Raw genomic sequence first — 7,907 nt, forward strand, 5'->3', positions numbered from 1 at the left:
GTGAGGTGCAGGTCTTAATGGCTGTTATTAATATCCCATTATTTCATACAACAACCACTCAATTAATGTTCGATATCATCGAATAGGATTTATTCCGATTCCATAATTATTACTCAGTTCGATGGACCTAAAAACATTGTTTCCAAACTTAAACTTTAATGATTTTAATAGAAAATTTTGTAAGCCATTGGGCCTTACAGCTGCAGCTGCCACCCTCCATATTTACAGCTTATTATTGTTCTTGTAACCCCTAAACTCAGTTTAGGAGTTACAACCAAATAGAGGTGATCAAGTTAATCACATAAATGATTCACGAGCGAAATATGTTTAATAAATCATTTAAAAATATATTTTCCAAATACGATATAAGAAATAAATTCATACCACATTTAAAGAGGTTAAAAATAAATATTAAGCCCCATACAGTATACAATCGAGACCACACATTCGATAGCCAAACTGATCCTATAACTAGATAATCTGAAAAAGAAAGACAGAAACAGAGTGAGCTACAAAGCTCAGTGTGTCATCTAAAATAAAACATGGGGCATGGGGCCATGTTACAAATACAGAACGAGGCTTACTCGCGCACAACGACGCATGGGGCCACCAGAAATTATTAAAAATTTCTTAAAAATATTTGAAGGCACGAGGAGTTACTTACAAACTTTCAAAAAGATCGACGGAGATAGAGTTTTTAATGAAACTCATATATTTGAACCTTCCCCGATTACAAATGACGATGGCGAACGACAATCCAAGAACACTAGAAAAACGGGACAGATGAGACGAACACATCGGTGTCAGAGGTGTCGAACACCACCTCACGGTTAGCGACGAATAATAGAATAAAAACCAAAGTAAAAGGTGAAAAAATGGAGAAATAGTTGGGAGAGAGAGAGAGAGCACGAATAGGGAGAAAGAAAGAAAGAAGAAAAGGTGGGAGTTTTCAAACTACCCTAAAATTTTGGGTAAATTATGTAATAATTCTTGATCTTTGGGAAGTTCGTAAAAAGCTCAAGAAATTTCAAAAACTCTAAATTTCACCCCATTTTTGGAGTGTGACAGTTCTTTTCAACCACAGCTTATTATTTTTGTACCTGGACTTGCTTCCAGTTGTATGTACTTGTGTGTTTATTACACACTTCCTTGTGGGTCACCCAAATTCCAAGTATAGATTATCATGTCCAAGCCCGGACCAGATAGGTCATTGGCCCAACCAAACATTCGCCGACTCTAGCTGCCTCGCCCATCCGATGATCTGTTATTAACCATTTTTCGACTCTATAATAAATTATTTAAAATCACGGTATAATAATAAAAAAAATATCCCCAACATTTAGTTAAATAATTATTCAAAATTTTATTTATATTTTGACATTTTAACTTCCAATGTTTTATTTTAAGACAAAATAATCTATAATTAATTAAGGATCAATACTTTTCGCTAACATGATATTTATGTGTTTAAAGTATTTGTGACATATACGTGTATGGGTTATGATAAAACGTGATTAAAGTAATAATGAGATACATCACATGCATACATAAGTGACAACGTAGTATGTATTACATGTCTAAAATAATGATGTAACACGTACCATATGTTGAAACTCCATAGTAATGATGTAATATGGGTCATGTTATCGTTTTAGACAAAATTTATCAAGTCACCAATACATTTATCATTAGTCAATTATCATTTTTTTATCCCACCAGAAGTCATTTTTATTTGAAATAAAATCTCAGTAAATAAAATATTCCAAAAAATATGGGTCAAAGCTATTGAGCTTCTAACCCATTTCAAAAGGGGTAATTTTTTTTGGTGTTAAAAAGCTTAGGTAATCAATTGATATTTACATAAGAATTTACAGATTGTTCACCAAGAATGAAGATGATAGAATTCGAACTGGACATACAAACTCAAATTCTTAAATCCCAACCACTTGTCTACCCTCTTTGGCAGAAAGGGGAAAATTTTGCCAACGTATTGAAAAGAACTTAACATTTGAGACTAAGTTGTAGCGATTGGATACAGCAGGCTGAAATTGAATCACTCGGGCCATAAATCACACTATTTCTCATTGTATGTTAAGCAATATAAAATTCAATCAAAAGATAAGACAATTAGCTAAACCCGAATATGGATACGATCCAATAATTGACCAAGGTAGATGCCAATTCCATCAAATGGCAAAGATCAAAGGAATCAATAGCAATGGGCATTTACCCTGGGTTTGAAGAGATGAATTTGAAAATTCATACCTATAAATTGCCGAATACCAACCAAACATAAACAACGGCAGAGATCCGTGAATCAGTGTTGACCAATTGAGAAATGTTTAATGTGCATGATATCTCATGGAGTCAACGAGTCACTGAAATAAAATGAAGAAAAAAGAGAGAGAAAATATAACTAAAACCGTGGCTAGTATTTCTGGATAACAACTGAATTAGCAATGCCGGCCTGCTCTACTGTTTGGTCCAAATCAGTCGACTGTTTAGGAGGGAACCCCATTGTCTGCAACTGGTAGTTTCTAGCTCCACCGGGCCGTGATGCATCAATGAACCCACGGACATCTCTGATTGTATGATGGTAATTGAAGCGTGAGACCATGCTCGTACCGTCCGATAACCTTATCTGAATAGAGGTTGTTGGCAATGTTGAATCCACAACAAGCCCCACAGATGGGGGCGGTGCAGTGGTAATACTACTGGCAGCAACAGTTGGCTCAGAAGGAGTAGAGCTTGAGCTGCTACTTCCAAGAGTTCTTCAACACCATGAAACGCACTTTGGGGCTTCTTCGGTTCCAGCACAAAAACGAGGACAGAAAGGTAACAAAATTGCAGAAACAGGCAAAAAGAACCGAGACACCAAGAACTTATAAGAGATGAAATAATGGGCGCACAGAATAGTTTTCATCCCGTCTAAGGAGGTGAAGTTCCACTTTTGTTATAGGATCAGCTGGTTGAAGCTCTTTTGGACATTGAAACTGCATCACACTCTGCAATTAAGTATGATTGAGAATAGATAGCAGCAAATAAACAAAAGTTCCCAAAAAAAATAATAACAATAATAATGCACAGTGCTAATCAAGAAGCTTCAGTCACAAAGGAACGTTAATGATTAGCTTCTAAAGACAATTGATATAAAACTAGAACATCTAAAAAAAACAATCCTAAGTCCTAAAAACTAAATCTGTAAGCCTTCAAACACAAATATATATATATATATACAAATTAAACCCTGTAATTCATCAGCCACGCATATGTGTGAAATATACCTAATAACCAAAGTCTTGTAATTCATCAAAGACATATATGCCATGCAAAGATCAAATAACAGAGTAAAGTGTACAGGTTATTACCTCCATGAAAGAAGCATTGGCAGGATCAGTGAGTTGACGCAAAGGCGCATCATCAATCGTAAAACAAAGACGTTTATGGGTAGCTAATAAGGCGTGGATAGATACTTCTCAACACAGACGGAAATGGGTATGGCGCATTGTTAGAATTTTAAATTTGAATCGTCTTGGTTGTTGGAGGAGCCCTGCAAAGGGGAGGTACGACGTTTATGGGAGTAAGTTGAGGGTCTAATTCCAGATAGACTGAATTATTTGAGCCATGGCTTGGATATATGGTTTAAGCGTATCTGTTCTGAGAAACGTTTCACGTCAAATGAGCTACATAAGAGACTGAATGATTTGTTGAGTAGTCAACCGACAGATCATGTGCTTGATGACATCCTCGACACAAAATTAAAGATTAATTTTGAGGCTGATAAAGAGGAGATTTACTGAGAACAGATGGCACGGGTGAATGGGTTAAAAAATGGTGATAATAATACGGCTTTTTTTTCACAGATTTGCTTCTCAGCGGAAGTGTAAAAATATAATTGTTTCGTTAGAGAATGAGGATGGGGAAGTGTTTGATTCTGAGGAGGGCATTGCTGATTTGGCAAGGAGTTATTTTTAGACTTTGTTCGAGTCTAATTCTACTACCCTGGATCCTTCAATTTTGAACGGTATAAATGTTACTATTACAGAGGAGATGAACGATACGTTAGGGACATCTTTCACTAGGGATGAGGTGATGACAGCGATTAAATCTGTCTGCTCTAAAGGAAATGAGAAAAGATGGCTTAGGGGCTCTGTTTTATCAGCGGTTCTGACATGTCGTGGATGACGATGTTGCTGATTTCTGCATTGGTATTTTATCAGGGAGGTTCGATGTGCATTCAATAAATCACAAGCATATTGATTTCATTCCAAAACAGGAGAATCTGACTCGGTTAGTACATTTTCGACCAATAAGCTTATAATGTCATTTTTAAGACCGTCTCGAAAATGCTGGTTAATAGGATACATAACCTGCTTCATTTTTGCATTGACGAGGTGCACAGTGTTTTTGTTCCTGGTAGACTGATTTCGAATAATATTGTTGTTGCCTATTAAATTCTTCATTATATGATGCGGAAGAGGATGGGGCACAAACTTTTTTTTTGCCCTGAAGCTCGATATGAGCAAGGCTTACGATATGGTGGAGTGAGAGTTCATATTGGTAGTTATGGAAAAGATGGGGTTTTCAGCTCAAAGGAGTGATCAAGTTCGAAGTGTCTCTCTTCTGTCTCATACTCAGCGGTTGTTAATGGCATTGTGGGAGAGCGGTTTTTTCCTCAACGGGGCCTCAGGCATGGAGACCCCCTTAGTCCTTACCTTTTCTTAATCTGCAGAGAGGGTCTGTCTTCTTTGCTTCATCAGGGAGTAGCTTCTGGTGACTTGTCCGGGGTGAAGATTAATAGGTATGCTCCCACAATCTCCCACCTCTTCTTTGCGGATTACAGTCTTATATTTAGAGAGGCTACAGCTTCTTCAGCGTCTCGGGTTAAGGCAATCCTACGAGTATATGGGGAAAGCTAGGGGCAACTTGTTAATTTTGACAAATCCAGAGTCTTTTTTAGCTCAAATGTGATTGATCGTAATAGGGATGATGTTTGCCGAGTTCTTGAAATTTCTTCCTCGTCAAATTTGGATAGTATTTGGGACTTTCGGCTATTGTTGGTCGGAATAAGCGAGGGCTTTTGCGTACCTTTTTGATAAGTTTCACACTTAAATCAAGAATTGGTGTGTTCGGGTTCTGTCTCAAGGTGGACACGAAGTTTTTGTTCAGTCGGTTCTTCAGTCAATCCCCTTCTATACTATGAATATGTTTCTTCTTCCCAAGGTTGTGTTCGGAATTAGAGAGTATAATGGCTTGTTTTTTGTGGCAGAAATCTGAGAGTAAACGAGGCATTCACTGGTGCACTTGGAAGTAATTATGCCATTGAAAAGAATATGGGGGTTAGGTTTTCGTGATATGGCAAAATTTTACATTGCCCTATTAGCGAAACAGGGTTGGTTTCTTCTGATGAACCCGTCTTGTCTAGTGGGAAGAGTTCTCCGAACAAAGTATTTCCCTTCGGGAGATTTTACGAGTGTTGCTCTTGGATCTTTACCATCATATGTGTGGCACAACATTTGGAGTGCCATAGGTCTATTGGAGAAGGGGTTACGTTGGAAGGTAGGGTCGAGACATTCTATTTCTATATGGAATGATTTCTGATTACCAGGCCGGGTTCCGTCCGAATACTCTCTCCTCGCGACCCTTATTGCGAGAGAGTTGCGGATTTAATAAATGGTGAGGTTAATTGTTAGAATGAGGATATGATTAATTGTATTTTCAATCCTGAGGAAGCCTCCCGAATTTTAGATATCCCACTGTCTCGAAGCAGGGTGTGGAGTGTAGAATGATCGAGTGAATATAGTGTCCAGAGTGGATACAGGTTATTACTACCAGGGATCGAATTATTCCAACCTGTGAAAACCGTATTAAATTTCATCAGGCCTTGCTCTTGTCAAAGAAAGATTAAATTGCAGGTTCGACTTTTTTTTTTCCAGAATTTTATCCCTACTATGGAAAATCTTTACTCTAGACGCGTTACTACAGACCCCTATTGTCGAAGATGTGTGGGAACAATCGAATCAAGAGTTCATGCAGTGCGAGATTGTCATTTGGCAAACCAGTTACGGGGTATGTTAGGTATTCACTGGCCTAATAGCATTTCCTCGTCAAATCTGCTAGAGTGGTTCCACTGGATATTTACAAACTATGAACAAAAACGACATGCTGAGATTCTAATCGCTATTTGAGCGCTTTGGTACAACCGGAATCTTCATTACCATCAAGGAAAATTGTTAAGGGGGTAGGAGTTACTTACTTTGGTGCGATCCCATAACCGAGAACCAACTCGTGATGTGTTGAGACAGGAGCAATTCTCAATCTCCCTCCAACCTTGCTGGCGACCACCTCGTGCTCCCACAGTCAAGGCAAACTTTGACACTCTATTTTTGTTCCATCAAAAGGCATCTTGGTCAGGGATGCTTGTAAGAAATGAATTAGGTCATATAATGAGAGCTTGTCGCATAAGGGTGCCGAGGTTTACCTCCGCTTTCATGGCCGAGGCATATGCTGCCATGCTTGCGATAATTTTTGTCATGGATTTGCGTTTCGATGATGTAGAGATTGAAGGGGACTCACGAACAGTGGTTTCAAAGCTCTCCTCGCCTACCCAGGACAGATCGGAGATCAGTGCGCTGATTTGGGAGGCACGACAGCGGGCGTTGGCTTTTCGTCGGTGTAGCTTTCGTCATACTCCTCGTGCCGGTAATCAGGTGGCCCATCGGTTAGCTGCTGCGGATGGCTTAAATGGCGAGAATAGCTTCTGGATTGAAGAGGCACCTCGAATGGTTGAGCGGCAAGCTTCTGAAGGACGACGATGGTTGGATCCCCCTAGCTGCTCTGTGTTTGGGGAGTTCTTAAGGTCGATTCTTTTTTTCTTTCTCTTTTCGCTTATGGCCATTCGACAGAAATCTGGAGAGTACGAAGACGAAAAGGCCAGCATTTGCCTTTTCTCTTTAGTGCGTTTTGTTTAGTTTCTAGTCAGTGCGGTTACAATTGTTGGGGTTTGTTTGTTTTTGTTTTGTTTTGGTTTAAATAAAGCTGGCGTTTTCACGGTCAGAAAAATTATTTTTTATAATAATTATATTTTTTTAATTCATTGTTATAAATATTTAGTGAAATAGAATTTAAAAATACATTTAGAATTTAAGATAATTATATGTAAATATATAAAATAAAATTTGTGCTATATTTTTTATTTTTGAATAATTTAATTTTTATTTTTGGTATTATTATATTTAAGTTTTTGAATATTTTTATATTTTAAATTTAATTTTTTTTAAAAATAAAATAAGCGCCTAAACTTTTGGGGTAAAAAAAATCAATCCTCGAACTTAAAAAAATCAATTTAGTCCATCAGTCACGTTACTAGCCACTATGAATCGTCACATTAATATCGTGAAATGTCACATCAGGATCGCAACGGTTAACGACGGAAATCGTTTGTCAATGGTCACATTGAGTGCAAAAAATGTCAAGGGTCATATTGGTTTTTTTGGAAGTATAGGGGCCTCATTTACCCTTTTATAATTTTTTTGAGTTAAAAATAAGTTTTAATATTTTACCCATTATCTTTTTAAATGTCTATTATTAGAAAAAGTCGTCAAGTGATATATCCCAAGTTTGCTTTTAAATTTTTAAAAAGCTTTAAGGACCAATATATAAAAAAAAAAAGAGGAATCGAAATTAAGGATTGAATGAATCTTTGTCATATTTGTCCCTTACAATAAGGCGAGCGAAATTATAGTTTGGGTCTTATAATTATCAATTATGAGATTATTTAATACGTATGAAATAAACGGTGGTTTGAATTTTAGGGTCGATACTCGTAGGATGATCTCCACTGCAGCATCACTGTCAAAATAAGGTTCAATCACTGTGCTCATTTTGGTAAATAGGAGACCTGCAAC

General features: G+C 37.4%; 1 pseudogene; it reads right to left on the bottom strand.

The window, feature by feature from the left end:
• Window positions 1-2,316: 2,316 nt before the first annotated feature.
• LOC120154067 lies at window positions 2,317-4,463 on the bottom strand (annotated as a pseudogene).
• Between the last annotated feature and the right edge of the window lie 3,444 nt (window positions 4,464-7,907).

This window comes from Hibiscus syriacus, unplaced genomic scaffold (genome assembly GCF_006381635.1).
Source record: "Hibiscus syriacus cultivar Baekdansim isolate YM2019G1 unplaced genomic scaffold, ASM638163v2 tig00111105_pilon, whole genome shotgun sequence".
Lineage (NCBI taxonomy): Eukaryota > Viridiplantae > Streptophyta > Magnoliopsida > Malvales > Malvaceae > Hibiscus > Hibiscus syriacus.